At 50.5% G+C, this 20,026-nt stretch overlaps 1 protein-coding gene across 11 annotated transcripts in view; it reads left to right on the plus strand.

The window, feature by feature from the left end:
• Positions 1 to 20,026, plus strand: part of PLEKHA6 (pleckstrin homology domain containing A6) — a 140,713-nt gene that overhangs the window by 40,529 nt on the left and 80,158 nt on the right. Inside the window, exon 1 of one of the 11 annotated variants that reach the window (XM_077886799.1) lies at positions 4,259 to 4,354. The exons of the other annotated variants lie outside the window; for them this stretch is intronic. The gene's annotated coding sequence lies outside the window, so the exon portion shown is untranslated. Of the gene's footprint in view, positions 1 to 4,258; positions 4,355 to 20,026 lie in introns of those variants that run through there. 11 annotated transcript variants of the gene reach the window in all.

The raw sequence follows: 20,026 nt of genomic DNA on the forward strand, positions 1-20,026 counted from the left end.
TCTCTCCCACTCCCCTGCCTGGCCACTGATATATAGCATGGAGTTGCCAGAATCACAGAAGGCAGAGGAGGTTGGATTTTTTTTTCCCTTAACTCTTCTCACACCCTTCCCTTCAAAGATCCAAACTGAAAAGTCTGGGAGTCCAGAAAGACACGAGTTTCTTGGAATTCTTTCCTCCCAGTGCATTTGGTGGAGCAGTGCGCTCAGGGGAAGTGAAATGGAATCCATCCCAGGAGACTGCCCACTGGGAGCCATGGAAGAGGCCTCTCCAGACCCCACTCTCTTTATCTCTCTGGTCCAGCATGAGCAGGGGGCTCCTCACAGGCGGTTGATAGCTATTGTGATTCTGTTCCAGTCTGATTCTGTTCCTGGATGCCTGGAGTTTAACAAATCTTCAAGTGCAGAAAAGCATTTCCTATATCCATGAGGCTTTGCAAATGCATGTCCTTTATGCTTACAAGCCCACAGTGGGGTCAAGTCAGGAGGAAGAGAGCAGAACTGCATGCAAGCTGGTCCTTTGATGATTCTGCATAACACCTTCTACCACACACACACACACACACACACACACACACACACACACACGAGACCCTTCCAGGGCATCTGGCCTGATCACCCTAGCCAAAAATGACCTCTCTTTCCACTGAATTCCTCTGGCACCGATGGCTTATAGCACTTACAGGAAATCTATGCTTTTAATTTTAGGGTGGTAGTAGAAGATCATATTGGATAAATAAATGGGGCTGGATTATAAAAGGCCTTATATTTTGAGCTAAGAAATTTAGCCTCTATCCTGTAGGCAGAGAGATACACTGAAGCCTTTTAAGCCAGGGTAGGACAGAACTGTCATTTAGAGTGAGCAGGGAGACCAACTCAGAGGCACACTTTCATCTTCAGGGCACGGGGGCTTGGGATGACGCGATTCAGGCAGGTTGCTGGGTCATGTTTATTTTGTTTTATTTTATTTTTTTTAAAGATTTATTTATTTATTTATGATAGACATAGAGAGAGAGGCAGAGACACAGGAGGAGTGAGACAACATGGGAGCCCGACGCGGGACTCGATCCTGGGACTCCAGGATAGTGCCCTGGGCCAAAGGCAGGCGCTAAACCGCTGAGCCACCCAGGGATCCCCATCATGTTTAATTTATACTCTAAAGACTACATTATGGACAGAGAAGGTCAGTTAATAATGAGGGCTTCTGATGACATACTCAGAGCTATTTCAGGGGCTCAGGAGGGGAGGTTGGGAATCCCAGACTTAGGGTAAATCCTCAGGGGAGAAAGTTGAACTGGTGACTGAAGGCAGGAGGGTTACGGTTACAGCATAGAGGGGGGATTAGGTAGGTACAAGACCCCTTAGAAAGCCCTTTTTGGCACTAGAGAGGTTTACATTGGGTCACTCCCATATGTAGAGGCTTTTGCCCTGGAACACCATAGAGATGCCTCTTAAAGGTGACCCAACAGAATGATTTCCTGGCCATCAAAGTAGTTGAGGCAAAGTGACAGAGGACTATGGTAGAAGAGTGGCCATGGCTCAAGGGGGAAAGAAGGTACAGAGATGCCCATGTCACATATGCCCTGTCATCCCCAGGCTCAGATGCCTGGCTCAGAATAGCTGGCCTTTCTGCCACCCGCCCTGGGGTGGGGGGGCTCAGCCCTTGCTGCCCAGATAGAAAAGGGAATGACATGGCTCCTTGTCTGTCAGCTTTCTCCTGAGGTCACTTTTGTCTCTACTTGTGGAAACTGGCACTATCTTCCTGGCACCGCTGTCCCTGGAGCTGCCATCCCCAGTAGCTCTGGCAGAGAGTGGAGAAGGGCGTAGCTGTCTACTGAAGCTTCAAAGATGCATTTGAGAAATGGGCTCCTCCTTCAGACTGTTCTCTAATCCTGAAAAAAAGCCTCCCCCCTACCTCCCTTGCCAAGAGGGCCTTCTCTAGAGCCTTCCTCTGGTGGGGGAGGAAGGAAAGGACATAGATGAAGGGGCCCAGCCTGGGTGTCTATACATTGAAGGGAGTTGTCTGCATGCTGGGCAGAGGCCAAGCTAAACACCCCCCACCCTCCACCAGCTGCCCCAGCCATCCTGTTTTCCTGGCTGGGCTGAAAATGGGAGTTGAGGGTCGGCTGTAGGTTAACCCTTGACAGGCCAAATGGAAGGAAGGAGTCGTGTGGGAAGGGTCTCTGATTCCTAGATAGATGGTCTCATCAAGACCGAGTCTGGAGCCCACCTCTGCTGGTGATCTTATTAGGAGTGAAGATGTGTTTTATAGATGGAGAGGTCATTTAAGTGGTCAGGGTCTTTCACTTACTCCCCTCAGCACGGAGATCGCAGGTTTCACTGAGCAGGATGAAGGGAGTTTTGCTCCCAACCCACTCTGTGCCTACCCCACCCAGTTCCTCCCTCTGAGATGGAGGGAGGAGTATTAGCTACACAGTTCATCTTGTCCCCCTGCCCATGAGTAGGCTTGCTTGGGGGAGGTTTTCAGGGCCTCTGAGCTGCAGTATATATAGTCCATATGCCTGCTTCACCCCAGCCCAGACCTGCTTCCAGGGAAGGTTCAGGAGCTGGGATTCTTTTCCTTCCCCACGCCTGCTAGTCAGCATCCTGTTACTTTTGGCCTTCTGTGTCTCAGACCCAGAGAGAAATGGCTCAAGGCTGGACCTCATCAGAACTCACAACCTCAGAGTGACCCTACAGTGTTTAATAGGCTGACTGAGAAGTTGTTGTCTAGCAAGAGCAAATGAGTGGACATTGCTTAAGTTTTTTGGAAGTTCATTGCCAGGGAAACCTTGGGCTTGCCTTCATACGGTCTGCCTTTAACCCCCTGAGGTCCTTGAACTTGCCCAGTCCAGAAGTGGGTTGCTAACTCTTGGTCCCAAGAGTGGCAGGAGAATAGGGCCAAGGAGGCTCCTCCCAAGAGGACCAGCCCTCCTGTCTGTTCACCAACACCCGTGAGGGCCAAGGCCTGGGCTGATCAGCAGGAAAAGAGTTGGTTCTCAAGCCTCAGAAACAGGGCTTCTGTCCGGGCATTGGCACTTCCTGTAAGATGTGTAACTTCAGATCATGCACTCTCCCCTCTGAGCGCCAACTGTTTGATTGGCTAAGATAATAGGGAGAGATAATCATGTAAGATAATCATGTAAGGCTTTCCTCCTCTGGGTTCTGAGAGGCTGCATGATAAACAGTCAACATGTATGGAAAGCTTTGCAATATCAGAGATTGTTATTAACCTTATGATTTGTAGGAGATGCAGAGAACTCTTGGAGTCATGGGTTTGAGATCTTACTCCTTGTGGAAGCTCCCTCCCTGCGGCAGGAAGAAGGAGCCATGTGGTGGGATTGCCTGCTCCTCCGAGCCAGCCCCCTTTGGGCCAGGCCCTGGATGGGTAGAGAAACCCCTGTCACCCCACAAATACGAGCCGTAGGGGCGGATCATGCCACCCTGCCCTGTCCTGTCTTCCCTCTTCTTTCTCACTTCTCCTTGCCAGCATGTTCCATTTCCCTCTGATGAAGCTGGGGGCGCCTCTGGCTCTCCTGGGCAGGGTGCCTGCAGGCCCCAGCCTCTGTGTTCTCCGGCTTGATTTGTCATTTGCCTTATCCTTACTTGGGCTGCCTTGCAGAGCAGGCCAGAAACCTGCCTCCTCCTTCCTAGGTGTGGCAGGAACTCTCATTTACCGTAATGATACCTTGTGTGTAGAGTGCAGCGTGTTTCCTCCGGGAGCCCGGAGCGCTTTTCCTTCACATGCTCCCATCACTCTGGACATGCAGGCTGAGGAAAAGATCACTGAGGCTTGAAAACTGAGGCTTGGAGCTGTTCGGTGGCCCACCTTGGGTTGTGCAGCCAGCAAGTGGCAGAGCCAGGATTTGAGTTTCAGAGTCAGGACTGCCCCCCAATTAGTTGAGGGGGGGGTCCCTAGAGAGTCAGCAGGGGGCTTGCTGGCCCACTTCCTCGCTGCCTAAAGGGTCAGTGTTCACCACCCGCTTGATGCCTGCTTGCCCTGACTCCGAGGTAACCTTGGGCTCCGTGGTCCCTGAAGGTCAGTGAATGTGAGGAGGTGGGAGGCAGTCATCTTACGATCGCCCAACATGGGCATCAATATGGAACAGGCACCTTGGATGAATTTTAAGTGAACCCTGTGTCCCCCCAGTGGGCAGCTCTGGGCAGACTCCTCTGGCTCCCTTGATTGGCCACTGGTCTGAGGTGGAGCCTCCCTCCTGGCACTCTGCCCTCAGGAGGCAGGTGGATCAGTCCACTTGTCTCTCTTCCAGGAGCAGGCTGCTAGGAGGTAGGGAAGGGACCTTCCAGGCCATGTGGTGTGTCTGCAGGCTGGCTCCCACACACCCCTCCTGGGCTGGTAAGGGCTGGGAACTCCCCCTGAGAAAATTGGGCTGGGCATGGCCCCTGGGGCCACCAGAAGCGTGGGGCTCTAGTGTGGTGTGGGCAGTTGGGTGACCAGTTCCTGTGGGTCTCTGGGACCCTCCCCGCTCCCTCAATCCCTACTGAGCTTTCTCCCCCTCTCTCTCCTTTTCTCTTTGCTTCTTTCACTCAATTCTTTCCTTAGCAGATCTGAGCTCTGGAATGTGCTGGGTCTAGTGCCTTCCCCTTGTATTTCTTACCTTCCCAAGGTCTTCTCTGACACCCCGTACCTTCTTTCCCTCTCTTTTCCGAATTCTCCCTCCCTATCTCCCTCTGTCTTCTCTCCTCTCCCGTGAACCCTGTGATCAGCAGCACCAGGAAGTACTGAGGGAAGGAGCAGCGTAGGAGGCACCCAGTGTTTACCCGAGGTGGGGTTGACTGTAGCCTGGGCCCTTCTGCAGGGCTGGGCTGGGCTCGAGCGTGGGTTTAGGTGCTTGGCTCTTCTGGGGCCTCTTCTTCCCATACCTTCTTCCTTCTCCCCCTCTCCCCTGCCCTACTCTGGCATCTAATAGAAGCAGAAAGGCAAGAAGGCATTTGCCCCAGCCAGCACAGATGCTGCTTTGTGGAGACGCGAGTTCTTTTCTTTTTGAGACCCCAGGGTAGTGAGAGGCCAAATTCAATGGGGGGCTGGAAAAACTGTTTTCAGCCCTGAGCCAAGGTGGTCTGGGCAGAAGGGGGAATGTTGAATTTTGCATCCGAAGATTGAGTGCGGCTCCTCCATTGTCTTGTAGTGGGACCTTAAGAGGCTTGCTTTCTTTTTTTTTTTTTTTTTTTTTTTTTTAAAGATTTTATTTATTTATTCATGATAGTCACAGAGAGAGAGAGAGGCAGAGACACAGGCAGAGGGAGAAGCAGGCTCCATGCACCGGGAGCCCGATGTGGGATTCGATCCCGGGTCTCCAGGATCGCGCCCTGGGCCAAAGGCAGGCGCCAAACCGCTGCGCCACCCAGGGATCCCGAGGCTTGCTTTCTTTTACGCAAAAATGGCCCTACCTCTGTCCAAGGATCTGGCTGTAGAAGGTGAGGTGTAATGTCTTCACTGTTCCTGCAGGAAAGGGAAAAGCAGCCTACGGGGATGAGGGGGGCCCTCCCAGCATGTTCTCAAGGGGGGAGCCCCAGGGGCCAGAGCCAGTGGCCTGGCCAGCTCACAGGATTTTATTGCACTGTGCTTATATTATTACCACAGTGATAATTACAAAGGGTCAGATTTTTATTAAAAACAAACAACCAGGGGATCCCTGGGTGGTGCAGCGGTTTGGCACCTGCCTTTGGCCCAGGGCGCGATCCTGGAGACCCGGGATCGAATCCCACATCGGGCTCCCGGTGCATGGAGCCTGCTTCTCCCTCTGCCTGTGTCTCTGCCTCTCTCTCTCTCTGTGTCTATCATAAATAAATAAGTAAATCTTAAAAAAAAAAAACAAAAAACAACCAGGGATCCCTGGGTGGCTCAGTCATCTTACGATCGCCCAACATGGGCCCAGCCCTTGATTTTGGGTCAGGTCAGGATCTTCATGCTGAGCATGGAGCCTGCTTAAGACTGTCTCTCTCGCTTTGCCCCTCCCCCACTTACCCCTCTGCCCTTCCACTGCTCATGCGTGCACTCTCTCAATCTAAAAGAATAAACAACAACAACAAAAAACCCTAACAAAAAAAAAAAAACCTCTTTGTATCATAGAAAATTGCAAACATATACAGAAGTAGAGAAGATAGGGTAATAATCTCCATGTTCCCAAACTTCAGTAATTCTGAAGTCGGCTTATGGCCCATGTTATATTAGTTATACTTCCAGTTTTTTCTACCTTCTGATTATTTTGAAGTAAATCCTAGATAGCTTATCATTTCACCTGTAAAGAAAGGGACTCTTAAAAATAAGTGTAATTATCACATCTAAATGGAATTAACAATTCCTTAATATAATACAATTTCCAGCTAGTATGCATATTTCTCTCATTATTATATACATTTTTTCCTATTTTCTCTTTAATTTGGATTCAAATAAGTCCGTATGCTGTGATTGGTTATCATAGATTTTTAACTCATTCTTAATCTCTATTCTTTCCTTCTCTTTTGCAACGTTTTGCTAAAGAAACGGGGCAGTTTGTCTTGTAAGAGTGTTTCACATTCTGAATTTGGCTGATTGCATTGTCTCCATGTCATTTAATGTGTTACACTGTCCCTATATATCCTGTGTGTGTAGATACATTTAGGGCTGAATCGAATTCAGGTTCCTTTAATTTACTTACTGGGGGGAATATGCAAATACCTCTTGGTTGCAGGGTGTACATGTATCAGGAGACATACAATGTCTGAGTGTCTCTTCTTTTGTGATGCTACCAGCCTTGATGATCACTGCCTAGATCCTTTTATTCATTACAGGCTAATTGCCTATTAATGACTCTCTCTAATTAGATGTTGCTCCAGCCTCCCACAATAAGTGAACCCTAACTTTGGGAAGAGGCCTCCTTCTCCCTATTGCTGTGAAAGCTGAGACCACATGGCAACATGGTGGCTCACTCTTCCCCATTGTGGCCTCTCTGGATCACTAAGACCAGCATCCCATAAATACCAGCTTGGGAGTCCTGGAAAGAGTCCTTTGCATTTCCATTCAGTCAAATTTCAAGTCTGTGCTGATGGAGAGAGTCAGAACAAGACACTCTAAATAACATTTCCTATTAGCTCTGAAATACATACAGTTCAGCCATATTTAATCAGATTAATGGTCAGGCGTAAATCTTCTCTGACTACCCCCTGCACCCACCCCTGGCTCATGCTACTATCAGTGATCTAATAATAACTCTTCATACTTGTGTAATAGTTTATAGTTTGCTAAGCATGTGCATGCATGCGCGCAAACACACACACGAGAAGATAAGAAGGAAACACTTGAGGTCAGCTTGCTCGAGTGTGGATTTCAATCTACCACTTTCTAGTTGCTTGGCCGTGGACAAGTTAGCTAACTTCTATCTGCATCACTGTCTCTACCTGTTTTACAGGGTTCTTATGAATATTAAGTGAGATCGTACAAACAAAGAGCTTAGCACAGTGCCTGACACACAGTAGGTGCTCAGTCATTGTTAGTGGTTGCTATTTGGCACACCTGTTTGTAGTGACCTGGTCTGTAACTGAGAGGATCTGCAGATGCTGCCCAGGACAGAGTAGTGGCAGAGGAAAGTTGACCGGTTATCACAGATGTGGGTTTGTGCGCTGCTTCTAGGACCCATCAAGAAGGAAATCCAAGCAGCATCTAACGGCAGTTTCTTTTTTGTTCACCCCAGCCTCTATCATCTCAAAGTAGCCAGGGCTCCAGCTTGAATTTTATTTTATTTTTTTTAAAGATTATTTATTTATTTATTCATAGAGACAGAGAGAGAGAGAGGCAGAGACACAGGCAGAGGGAGAAGCAGGCTCCATGCAGAGAGCCTGACGTGGGACTCGATCCAGGGTCTCCAGGATCACACCCCAGGCTGCAGGCGGCGCTAAACCGTGCGCCACCGGGGCTGCCCTCCAGCTTGAATTTTAACGATGATGAGGTGGTATCAGAAGTCAGGGAACTTGCTCTCAGAAACAGAGTCAGAAGACTGTACCCAGAATGGGAAAGGAAACCTGGCCACCCTGGCTGTCTGATACCTGCTCTGTCCTTTCCCCAGGAATGGGAGCACGCGGGAGGGAGTAGGGAGCAGGAGGACACAGGGTTTGGCTTACACTCCCTCTTGTATTTTTCCCTTTTAGACAACTGGGCTGTGTCTTACCCTTGAGAAGGCCCCCTGAGGCCTCAGGTCTAGAGAGCCAGGTGGACAGGCCTGCGCCCCAGGAGCTTGTGGTCCCCTGGGGCCTGGCATAGCTGCTTGCCCATCTTCCCATGCAGATCAGAGATGGAAATCTGCAGTTAGACAATTAGACCCAACAACCTGCCTGGGCAGAGGAGGAAGCCTACTTACAAGGTGTCAATCAACCACGGGGGCTCCCAGTGCTGTCATTGGCCTAAGTGGGCCAGAGACTCCAGGCCAGGAAGGGCTCCAGAGGTGGGACTCCTAGAGGGGAGGAAAGGAACGGGGGAGGGAGACTGGTAGACACCAAGCTCATTTGCTCTGCATTAGCTCCTTATCACTGGCCAGGTCCAGTAACTCTCTGTGCTGGGCAATATAGACAGTAAGGCACCATTTTGTGGGCCTTGAGAGAAATGAAGAAAGGAATACTGGGGAAGATAAGTAGTGATCAAGGCCTCAATACCAGGTGGGAAGGAGAGGTAGGAGGGCTGGGCAAACAGTAAGCACTGGCGCTACTTTCTCAGGCATCAAAAAAAGAAGACTGGTACATAATGAACAAGATGAAATGCTATATTTTTGTTTCACTGGCCTCCTGCCTGTTATATCCTTGAACTACTTCTTTTGCAAGGCACTCAGCCTTGTGACTCAAGCATGTGAGCCCAGAGTGGCAGAGTTTCCATCCCGGGCAGAGGAGAAGGGGAGGGGAGAGGCCAAGGAGAGGCAGAAGCCTAAGTGTCTGCTTTGCCTGTAATTCCACACTACAGAGGCAGCCGTGCAGAACAGCCTTCTACGTGTGCTCCTCCGGCCTCGGCATAGGCCCCAGGGTCTGGGCAGTGAGCAGAGTTCAAGGGTGCACAGTCGTGACTCGCTTCGATCACACAGCCAGAATGGGGGCAGTGGACACGGAGTGAGGTCAGATTGAACTTTCCCCCCGAGTCCCGGTGCCTAGCTCTGTGCCGGCAGAGAGAGGGCACTCCTGAAATGTGGAGGAAGGAACGAACGAGCAAACCAGTGAAGGAAAAGGAAAGGGGGTTTGATTACATTTCTCCTTAGACGACTCTTTAATTATCTATCTCAATCCTTAGGGGTTGGACTTAGGGCTCAGTAGAAGTTATTTGTCAGAAATGTGTTGTAGATTGAAGTAAAGCTTGATTATCTGTCCCACAGAGCCGTGCTTTGTGAATTAACTGGGATTTTGGCTTCTCTTTTCCTTATCTCCATCTCTCTGCGTGCGCCCACTTGGGTGGGGTGTGTGGGGACACAGAGCAGGGCAACCATACCCGGAGGGCTCAGAGTGTGAGCTGGGGCCTGCCAGTGGATCTCCACTCCCTGTGCCGTCCTGTCCCTCCTTGGGTTCTGAGGCCGGGTCTCAGCCACCTCAGTTTCTTTCCCTGTGCTCTGCACATGGTGGGTCCTGATAAAACATCTGCTGAACTAAGAAATGACTGACTTGGTGGAGGCAGGAGGGAGAAACTCTCCATCTTATCTCTGGCCCTCGATGGAGGCAGACTGCCTTTAAGGGATGGAAGAGATGAGTATCCATTCCTGCCCCTGGTTTCCATGAACCCAGGGGCCCAGTGTGAGGCTGGGCTCTGTTTCAGCTGGCAGGAGGGGCATGGAACTGGAGCCTTCCCTCGGTCGTAGAGAAATTCAACTACAGCAGGACTGGACACGTCGTGTGCTCAGCATCTTGCCCCACAAAGCAGCTTAGGAGAAAATTAAGTGGATTCAGCCAGGGGAAGTTCAGCTCAGTGTGCTGGACTGGTTAGGGAGGGGGCTGGGTAGGGCAAGGACTGGGGGCACTGTCCCTTTTTCTGCTCATTTCTGTGTAGAAGTTAATCACAGCTCAGCTGTGCTTGGCATTGGTAGCCTGGAAATGGCCCTCATTGCTTCTCCCCATGCCCATCCCTTGCTCACCCCAGCCACTGAGATCATTGTAGGACAGAGTGACCTCTGGGGACAGCCAGGAACCAGAGTTCTGCTCTGTGGCCTCTTCCTGGGTTTGCTCACAGGCTCCTCCAAGAAATCCCCAAGAAGGACCTTTCTCAGAGTTCCGGGTCCCAAGCAACTTTAGTTCATCTCCCATAGTGTTGTGTCTTGTAGCTAGGAGGTATATCCAGTTCTTCTGGAGGAAGCAAGGCCCAGCGAGTATGCCGAGGGCTCACCGGGATGCGCGTCTGGGCACTCAGCCTCCCAACCAACCCTGCAACCTGAGCCTTCGATATTCCTGAGCATGAAGATTTCATGTGGTGCCCATGGGTGCTTTGCCAAACCAGAGGCTTAGTTCATGTGTGAGTGTTTCGGCAAGGCGACCAATATGTCTCGGTCTTAGCACCAGAAGTCCTGCCTTTGAGAACCACTCGGTGCTGGGCAAACTGGGACAGTCAGCCACCCTGTGCCAGGGGGTGCTTTCTCTGCCAGCCCCTTAGGCCCGGTTTGCACTTCTCTGTGTTATTTAAATCACAGGGAACATTTCTTCCCACTGTTCAGCTTCTGTGTGATGATCCTAAAGACAGGGACTGACAGATAATTGGGCAGAGGTGTGACCTACTAGACATGCACAAGGCATGTCTTCCTTATCTCTCAGGAGTCCTGAGACAATCACACTAGCTGTTCTCTCCGCCTGCAACTGGGGCAGCTGAAACCCAGCCGGCCTGGCTCTGGCCTGTCCGTGGCTGAGACCTCTGGTCAGAGCCTGCCTGTCCACATCTCCTGTCCTCCGGATAACTCCCAGCGACCTCTGGTTCCTGGTCTCCTTTACCCTCACGAGTCCCCTCTGCCAGAGGACAAAGATATGTACAGGTGACACACTACCCTTTTTTAATAAATGAAAAAGCTGAAGTCTGTTATGGAAAGTTTAGTAAGCCCCCAAGCCAAGGTCACGTAGAAGCACAAAAGACCGGAACCAACTTCCAACCCAGCACCTTCCAGCTTTCGTGACTTCCAGGAGAGTCTCCCTGCCCCAAATGCCTTCTTCTGCCTCTTATCCCTCCCAGCTCAGATTTTGTCAGAGAAGCTGGGCCTTAGAGCTGATTATTTCTCCACTCTCTTTCTTTGGCCCCTGGTCCTGTCTAGGTGGTCCTGGGACTTTCCTGTCTCAGTGTCAGCCTCCTTTCGGACAGAGCACAAAAGTTAGCCAGAGCTGGAGCAGCCCAGCCCGGTCCTTCCCATCCTGTCCCATAAAGGGGTTATTCACGGAGGCCCCTCTCTTGATTCTATTTATAAGTCTTCTCAGCATGTTTTTGTTCCAGTGACAAACACAGCTCTACCCTCCTTAACCCCGCCCTCTCCTTTGGCTTTGGTTAAGATACCAGAAGTTTCCTTCCATCCTCTGCCCTTGGCAACCCATAGCCCTGGTGCTTATCAGGCCTGTCTGGCCATCAGGTCAGAGACAAGAGCTGCTGTTTGGGGGTCAGGCCCATGGGTAGTGGCAGGACTCTGGGGTGTGGGCACTGGATAGGACCCGGGGCAGCTGAAACACAGCCCCCTGCCTGCCACCCTCATTACAGTCGGGGTAACTCATGCAGGCTCATGCAGAACCTCAGGGCCCGGGGCAGAAGTGTGACTTTAGTCATCATTCAGCACTTGTTGGAACACTGCCTCGGTACGCATGTAATGAGAAGTGAGTGATTACTGTGGATGCAGGAGCCTATGACCTGGACTTGGCCAAGGTGGTGGAGAACATAGCTCTGGAGCCAGGCTGCTCCGGTTCCTTCCCAGTGCTCTAGATGTTTAAGCTCATTTCGTCTCCTCCGTGAAAGGGACGCGATGACAGCCATCTCACAAGGGCTGTGAAGATGAAAGGAGCTGCATTTAGGACTATGCCTGATGCACAGTACATGTTCATGGCTGTTACTGCTAACTCACCCATACCCTGTGCCCCTGGCCTCGCCAGTGAGTCATTCATCCCATTCGACAAATATGTATTGAGTGCCTGCGATGTGCCAGGAATACAAGGATAAGCTTGTTCAAAGTTTCTAGTTACACCAGCACTTCCTAACGCCCTCCACTTTTCTCAGCCTTCTTTCTTCCCTGAGGTCCAGGGGCAGTGACAGAGGTTGAGAAATGGGTGGTAAAGTAGGTCCCATCCAGCTCTTAAGGATCTTCATCTGCATGGTGGGGGTGGAGGCCACTCTCCTTGGGAGTCAGGGGACCCAAATTCTATTGATGACCTGGCTGGTAACCAGCTAGGGGCCCTTGGACAGGTTGCCTCATCTTTCTGGGCCTCTGCATCCCCATCTTTCAAATGGAATAATAACGCCTTCTGTCCTACCTTGTAGGGCTGCCATGCAGATATAATAAGATAATGGAAGCACAAGTAAAAGTGCTTTGGTTTGTTTTTTAAGTTTTCATTTATTTAAATAATCTCTATACCCCATGTGGGGCCGGAACTCACAAACCCGAGACCAAGAGTCGCATGCTGTTCCAACTGAGCCAGCCAGGTGCCCCAAGTGAAAGTGCTTTGTAAATGTTGGGGCAGGGATGGAACAAAGAGGAGACCATCCCTGAGACAGCTCCCAACTTATGTGCAGATGTGAGCCTCCCTCAGCAGAGGGCTTGAGTACAAACTCATTGAAGGAAGTGCCTGGCACATAGTAGACAGTCAATAAATGCTTGGCCCATCATTGTCAACCCTTAGTAAATGTTTGTCAGATTATTGAATGTGACAAATGGATGTAACCAACATAAATGCAGGGAAGGTGTCAAGTTCTGAGAAAATGCAAATCAAAGGCAAGATCAAGATTGGGTATGGTCTGTTAGGGAAGGCTACCTGGAAGAGATGGTGTAGATTTAGGATGGAAAGAAGGGAAAGAACTTGTATGGGTAAGAGGACATTCCATGGGACAGGAAGGGCATTTGCAAACTCCTCAGGGCCAGCAAGCTTGGTTTGTTTTGTGGTGGGGGTGGTCTCACAGAAGGAAGGAATAAAGGAGTAGAGGATGTTGGGAAAAAGCCCTTGGAGCTCAGGCAGAGGAGTTTGCATGGGCAAGAGCCACAACTGGGTTCTGAGAGAAAACTGTGTGGTGGGGGAATGTGCAGGAGTGTGGGAAAAGTGTGGTGGTGGTTGGTGGTGAGCCGACCGCAGGAGGCCCATTCTCTGCTGCCCCCCCCCCCCCCTTAAGGGCAGGATCCAGTGGTGGATAGCTCTGGGTGATAGGGGCCATGGTTGTGGCCACAGGAGCCTGGGACCACCTGCCAACAGCCACTAATGACCCCTTGAAGTGGCAAGCGCTGGCTGGCAGCACTCTGGCATGCGATCCCACTGGCTTCCCCAGGCAGGGTGGGAAGCTGGCTGGCTTATTGGTGTTCTGGGAACCTGCTGTTGCAATGGAAGGAGAAGGGAATAGAGAATTTCCAGAAGGCCACCTAGGCAGCAGGGACTAAAGTCACACAGTTTAGAGCCTTGATGTTGATAATCATTATTTCCTTGTTTAAAAAAGAAGTCTTGGCACACACAGGTGCTCCTTCTTTAGTGTATTTAAGTTGGACAGCCTGAGACTAAGGGCAAGGGAGGGTCCCATGGACTGAGGTCCCACCTAAGCTCTGCCACTTACCATGTGACCTTGAGCAAGTTTCTCAGCCTTTGTGGGCACCACTTTTCTCATCTACCAAGGCCTTTGTCAGAGAGTTCATTCGAGGACTAAGAAAAATGGTGTGTAGGAAGCACTGCAAGAGATTACAGTGAAGGGCTCAGGAAGGGGCCATGGTTTCTGCTCTTGCACTCTTCTTCCCAATATCCCTTAGCCCTCCCTAAAGGAGAGGAGGTAGAGCGTGCATTGCAGGCCCCAGGGGCAGCTCCTGGCACCTGCCTTTCCCGACTGCAGCAGGCAGCCCCTCTGCACCCACACTGTCCTGAGCACAGGGCACGCCACACTGTGGGACTGGCTTCCTCACCTCTGTACCCTGGCACCCAATGGTGCTTGGCTCAGAGCAGACATTTACTAGTTGCTTGTTAGGTGAATGATGGTTTTGACATGGTCCTTTTTATTTTTTTCTTTAGAAAGAGAGAGAAAAAGCATGAGTAGGGATGGTGGGTTCCAAAGGCAGAGGGAGAGGGAGGTAAGCAGGCTCCACACCCAGCACAGAGACCCACATGGGGCTCGATCTCAGGATCCCGAGATCATGACCTGAGTGGAAACCAAGAGCAGATGCCCAACTGACTCAGCCCCCCAGGTACCCCTGATGGGTCCTTTAACAGTCTTGTGGGTAGATTCATTAACAAAGAATTAAGAAAAAGAAGCTCAGATGCATAGAGAGCTTTGCACACAGATGCAGGGAGGCTGCCGGTGTGGGAGTGGGTGGGTTTGGGCTGATCCTTGAGGTCAGGGTGAGGGAGTAGAAAGGGTGTAGCTGGTGAAGAAGGAACAGCGAGCCCCGACACTGAGATGCAGGGGGCCCCCTGGATCTGGAAACACAGCAGCACTGCAAGTGGCTGAAGCACAGAGAACACTTGCGGGGTCTCAGGAGAAGAGGCCAGAAGGTAGGCTGGCTTGTGAAGAGCCTTGACGCCCAGCCCAAGAGGGTGGATTTAATCTTTCAGGGGTGGAAGCAGGCACAGGGCACAGTTTGTTTCTTCTCTTCCCTTGCCTCCGTCCTCACGGCCCGGTGCAGATGAGGCTCAGAGAGGCTTGTGGCTTGCCTGAGGGTGCACAGCGGATTAGCTCTAGGGGCAGAAAGGGAGCTCAGTGCCCTCGGCTCCCACTTAGTAGTGTTTTATGTCCTGTTGGTTGACTTGACTCCTTCTACTGCCCTTGAGGATGCTCCCAAGGGTCATCAGGCCAGCCTTGGCCTCTGGCTAACACTGTCACGCATTCTACCCTTCAACAACAGCCTTTCCCATTCAGAGAGCGCAGTGTGATAGAGCTCAGACCCTCCTCCCCTTTATCCTACTCAGTTCTTTCGCATGAAGAAGAAGCCACAAGATCCCCGGAATAGCTGCCTGCTTCATTTCCAGGTACCTGGCTGCCTGGCATGTGCCAGATTTGGCTCAAGGACTTGTTTTTCAAAAGAGATGGGGCAGCATTTACAGACTGTAGGGGCCTTATTCTGGATATTTTGGAGAAGGCCAAGAACACTCTCTGTCCCCCCATCCTCCCTTCACCTGCTCCAGAGATCTAGTTCCAAGGGTTTACCCCCAGGGCCAACATGCCTTGCACGGAATAGGTCACTTCTGTCAGAGCGGGGGAGGAGGATTTACTGGGGAGGGGAAGTTTCTACCAGCTCTGGGAGGAGCCCGGCCTTCCTGGGACCTGCTGTCACTTATATCCACCTGTGACGTGACCAGGAGCAATCCCCCCAGCCTCTCTGGACCTCAGTTTCTCCGTTTGTTGGCTGGTTTTGTTTCGTCATCAGTGTTTGAAGTTTAACACAGAAGGAAAAGATCCAAACAAAAGTCCTGGATTTCACCTAGGAGGAGGGGGTATTGGCCAGCTCTCCTTGGAGAGGACAGTAAATGGGGACGCTGGGGATTCAGAGGAGATGGTCCAGAGAGCTGATGGGACAGAGGCTTCAGCTCCTCCTCCTGCTCAAGCTCTGGGGTTCCCTGAGCCAAGTGACAGACAGCAGGCAGCCAGAGGGAGGGGGGCCTCGTCCCTGATCACAGCCCATGTTGCCTTCTTTCTCCTCTTTCTCCCCGTTGGAAGGAGTAGCTGGGTTTGATGAAACCCACGGTTCCAAAGGTAAACAGAGTGCCTTGTGTGCGGGAGGGGTTCTCGTCGATGTCAAGGGGGGAGGGAAACAGGAGCTGGCGGGAGAACCAGTGCCACCAGGCTCTTTGAGACAGAGGGGACCTAACTTCCCAGCTCCCCAGCACCGGACACCTTCCCAGTCTTCACAGGGTGCTCACGCACTCACAGGGTAACCGCTGGCAAGGCTGGGCATCTCAGGGCTGGGAAACAGGACAGCAGTGCCCCTCCTGGCATCTCGGGGCTGTGCAGAAGGTAAAACTGGACATGATCAGAATAAACCTGGGTCTTCTAGAATAAAGAGTGTGGGAAAATCTGATGTCTCTATGCAAGTTCATACTGGAGAAATTAAGCAACTACTTAGCACATCTTATGGTTATGAGCCTTGTTACCTGAGCCTGTGACTTCCAACTATTGTAGTAGAACTCTCTGGACTCTCTGGTGGGAGCCTGGAAGTGCTGTATCCCCAAATCAAGCCATTGGAAAATTAAATTGCTTGCTCTAGAGGAGAGGGCAACCTGTCTTATGGCAGGCTGTCGCCTCAGAACCTTCTTAGGTCTGGCTTTCCCTCTCCTTTGCAAGAAGGTGGCATCAAAGTGAAGCAGACAGTGTAGTATGACTGTTAAAAGTCGAGATTTGGGAGGTAGAATTCAAATCCTGACTCTACTACTTACTAGCTGTGTGGCAACCTAATCTCTCCGTGCTTCTGTTCCTCCTCTTGTAAAATGGGAATAATGATACCCAGCTCATAAGATGGTGGATTGAATGATTCAATTTGGGAAGCACTTAGCATGATGCTCTCAGTATCTGTGCTGCCCGGCCGTGTGTTCCTCACATCGTCTTGGCCTCTCTCCCTAAGACGAGGTGTGCAAACACCTGTGAAGCCTTTGAGACTTGGGAACTGGTCTCTAAGTTAATGTTGTCCTTGGAGAGACACCTCTTAGCTTCTCCCAGAGCAGTGGTTTTCAGGTTTTTTTCACCATACTACAGAAAGATGTTTACCTTGTGTACAAAGAAATGCACACACCTGTGCACACACACACACCCTTATACGTGCATAGAAATATATGAAATTAAACTTTTACATAGCACTTGTGCCAAGTGTTTTTCCAAATGCTTTATGTATATTAACTAACATAATCCTCACAATAACCTTACGGAGTGGACACTGTTGCTGTACCCATTTTAAAGATGAAGAAACTGAAGCATAGAAAGATTAAGCAGCGGAGTCAAGATTCTAATACTCTGTGTGCACGTGCACATGTGGGTTACAGCTTTTAATACTTTTACAGACTGCTGTGTGTTCTGATATTTTCTGTGCCATTAAATTTTTAAAATGCCAATCTTGATTTATTTTTTAATTTTATTTATTTATTTTTACTTAAAATATTTTATTTATTTATTCATGAGAGAGACAGAGAGAAAGGCAGAGGCACAGGCAGAGGGAGAAGCAGGCTCCACGCAGGGAGCCCGATGTGGGACTCGATCCTGGGACCAGGATCACGCCCTGAGCCAAAGGCAAACGCTCAACCACTGGGCCACCCAGGCATCCCACCAATCTTGATTTAAATTGTAATTCAGAAATTACAGTGTGGGGGCACCTGGGTGGCTCAGTTTGTTGAGCATCCAACTCTTGGTTTCAACTCAAGTCATGACCTCAGGGTTGTGGGATCAAGCCCCGCATCTAGGCTCTGCAGTGGGTGTGGAGTCTGCTTGAGATTCTTTCTTTCCCTCTGTCCTTCCCTGACCTTGTGCATGTGTGCTCTATCTAACAAACAAACAAACAAAAAATACAGTGTGAATGTCACTGTCCTTTGGAATCTACTCAGAAAGCAAGGAGGGTAGTGAGGAGGACACTCCTGAGAGGAAGGAGGATGGAACATGACAGGCTCGGGTGGCCTCTTTTCAGAAACAGGTGTAGCTCTAGCTGGGAGCGCTGGGGCTCTATGGCAGTGGGAAGGTACCTCGTGGTTCCCAGACGTGGGGCTCTGAAGAGAATGTGCTCAGAGCCCAGGAGGTGGCTGCAGCTGGGGTCAGGTGTTCCTGGAGCCCTGGCTGTGGGGATTTTGCTCAGGGTTATTCTTATCACTTCCCAGACTCAAACCAGGGAAAGGCGTTGCAAGCTGGAGCCCCTGCCTGGAGCCCAGAGTGTGGGGCTCATTGCTGAGGGCTTGAAATACCTGGGGGTCTCTTTATGAACTGATTGATATTCTATCAACATCCACTATGTTTTGCTTTTAGGCTTGACTTTTGAAATATTTTTATGTATATTGAGTTATTTTACACTCACAAGGGGCTGAGTTAGATAAACATAGGTTCCCATTCTGTTCCATAAGTAAAGGAAGAGAGGCACAGATATTCTGTGATTTGGCCAAGGCGCAGAGCAGACTAGAGCACAGGGCTCCAGGCCTCCAGTTCTGGGCATTGCAGGTTACATGGTAGATGATGTGATTCTGTGTTAACCGTGAAGTGGATGCAGAGAGGCCTCTTCACATACCCGGGTTCATCATTTGGTTCTTCTGTTCTTCAGCTCTGAATTCCCACTGGGGAGTTACGGTAGAGTCATTCCCACCCTATCCTCTTCGAATGCAGAACTCAGAGAAGTGAAGAATGCACTGCAGCCTCCATCTGTCCATGGTGTCCTTTTTTAAAAAAATATTTTATTTATTTATTTATTTGACATGGGGGGAGGAGGAACGAACAAGCAGGGGAAGTGGAAGGCAGAGGGAGAGGGAGAAGCAGACTTCCCGCTGAGCAGGGAGCCCGATGTGGGGCTCAATCCCAGGACCCTGGGTTAACCAACTGAGCCACCCAGGTGCACCACGGTGTCCTTTCTATCTGAGTAAATCTCAGATAAATAAATCTCAGATAAATTTTGACTTCCCCAGTGGCGGATGGGTTTAAATCCTAGCCAGCCAGGTAAAGGTTAACCCAAAGACCAGCAGGCTGGAAAAGGTGGAAACCAGGGAAACTTGTAGACCTTCTAGAAGGCCCCTCCGTCTCTCTGGAATGGGTCCGCTAAGATGCTACTACACCTGTGGAGCAGGAGGAAGGATAAGATCAGTTCAGGAGGCCCTGCCCACTCTGAGGTGTGCTGAGGGACCCTTGCCTGCACAGGTCATGCCCTGGCATTTGGGACAAGGGACCTCTGTGGAGGTCAAGTACTCCTAGGCCAGCCCATTGAGAGCATTTCTCCTGGGTCCCTGTTCTGAGCCACCCACAGCTGTCCTTCAGGCAGCTGTCTCCCCAAGCCTTGCTTGGGTTCTTGTGGGGACCGGGAGTGCTCTAACACCCACTCTTACATCCTGCATCAGGAAAGCCAGGCTCTCCCTCAGCCAGCACCTCTCCTCCACTCATCAGCCCTGGTGTTACTTTTAATAGTTTACAAAGTTAGGAGAATATTTTTCCAAGCCATAGTTGCTCCCGAAGGACCCTGCCTTTCTGCCTCTGGAAGTGAGCCTTCAGAGATCATTTCATCTATTGATCACTGAGAAACTATTAATTGAGCAGGAGCTACTTTGCATGGTGGGACTCCACAGCCTGGCCCCCAGTACTCTTCCAGCTTCATTTAGTGATGGGGATGAAGGAGGCCATGAGTAGACAGCAGCTTCAGTAGTGTGCACAGTAAACACACACTCGCTGTTCCTTCCTATTGTTACTCTTACCTCCCAGTGTAGCCCCTGACCTAGCCAAGGGGCCTGAGCTTTCTCTAGCTCTTCACAGCGGCTCCCTTCTAGAATGCCCACCTTCTGTCTCTCAGAAGCTCTTGTCCCCATGCTGCCACCTCCCTGACTCTTCCTTCAAACCACCCCCATCATGGGCTGCTTTGAGGATGGTTTTATGGGTTTTGGTCTTTGTCCAGTCACTAGATTGGGGGTTCTTTGTGTGCAGGGACCTCATCTTCTCTTAGATCCTAACACTGTGGATGCTTAAGACATGTCTAGGTAATGCTTGACCGATACCTACGCATATCTTCATGGTGGGGATGGGGTACTTTCTGTGGCCTGGGGTATTTAACAGGGGCTTTCTGGAAGAGATGACCTTTGAGCTCAGCCTTACAGCAATGTCCACCTGCCTCTCCTGGGAGATTTACATTCAACAGGCATCTAGGATGGAATTGGGGAATTTTTTTAAAGTTTATTTCTTTATTAGAGAGAG

This window comes from Canis aureus, chromosome 38 (genome assembly GCF_053574225.1).
Source record: "Canis aureus isolate CA01 chromosome 38, VMU_Caureus_v.1.0, whole genome shotgun sequence".
Lineage (NCBI taxonomy): Eukaryota > Metazoa > Chordata > Mammalia > Carnivora > Canidae > Canis > Canis aureus.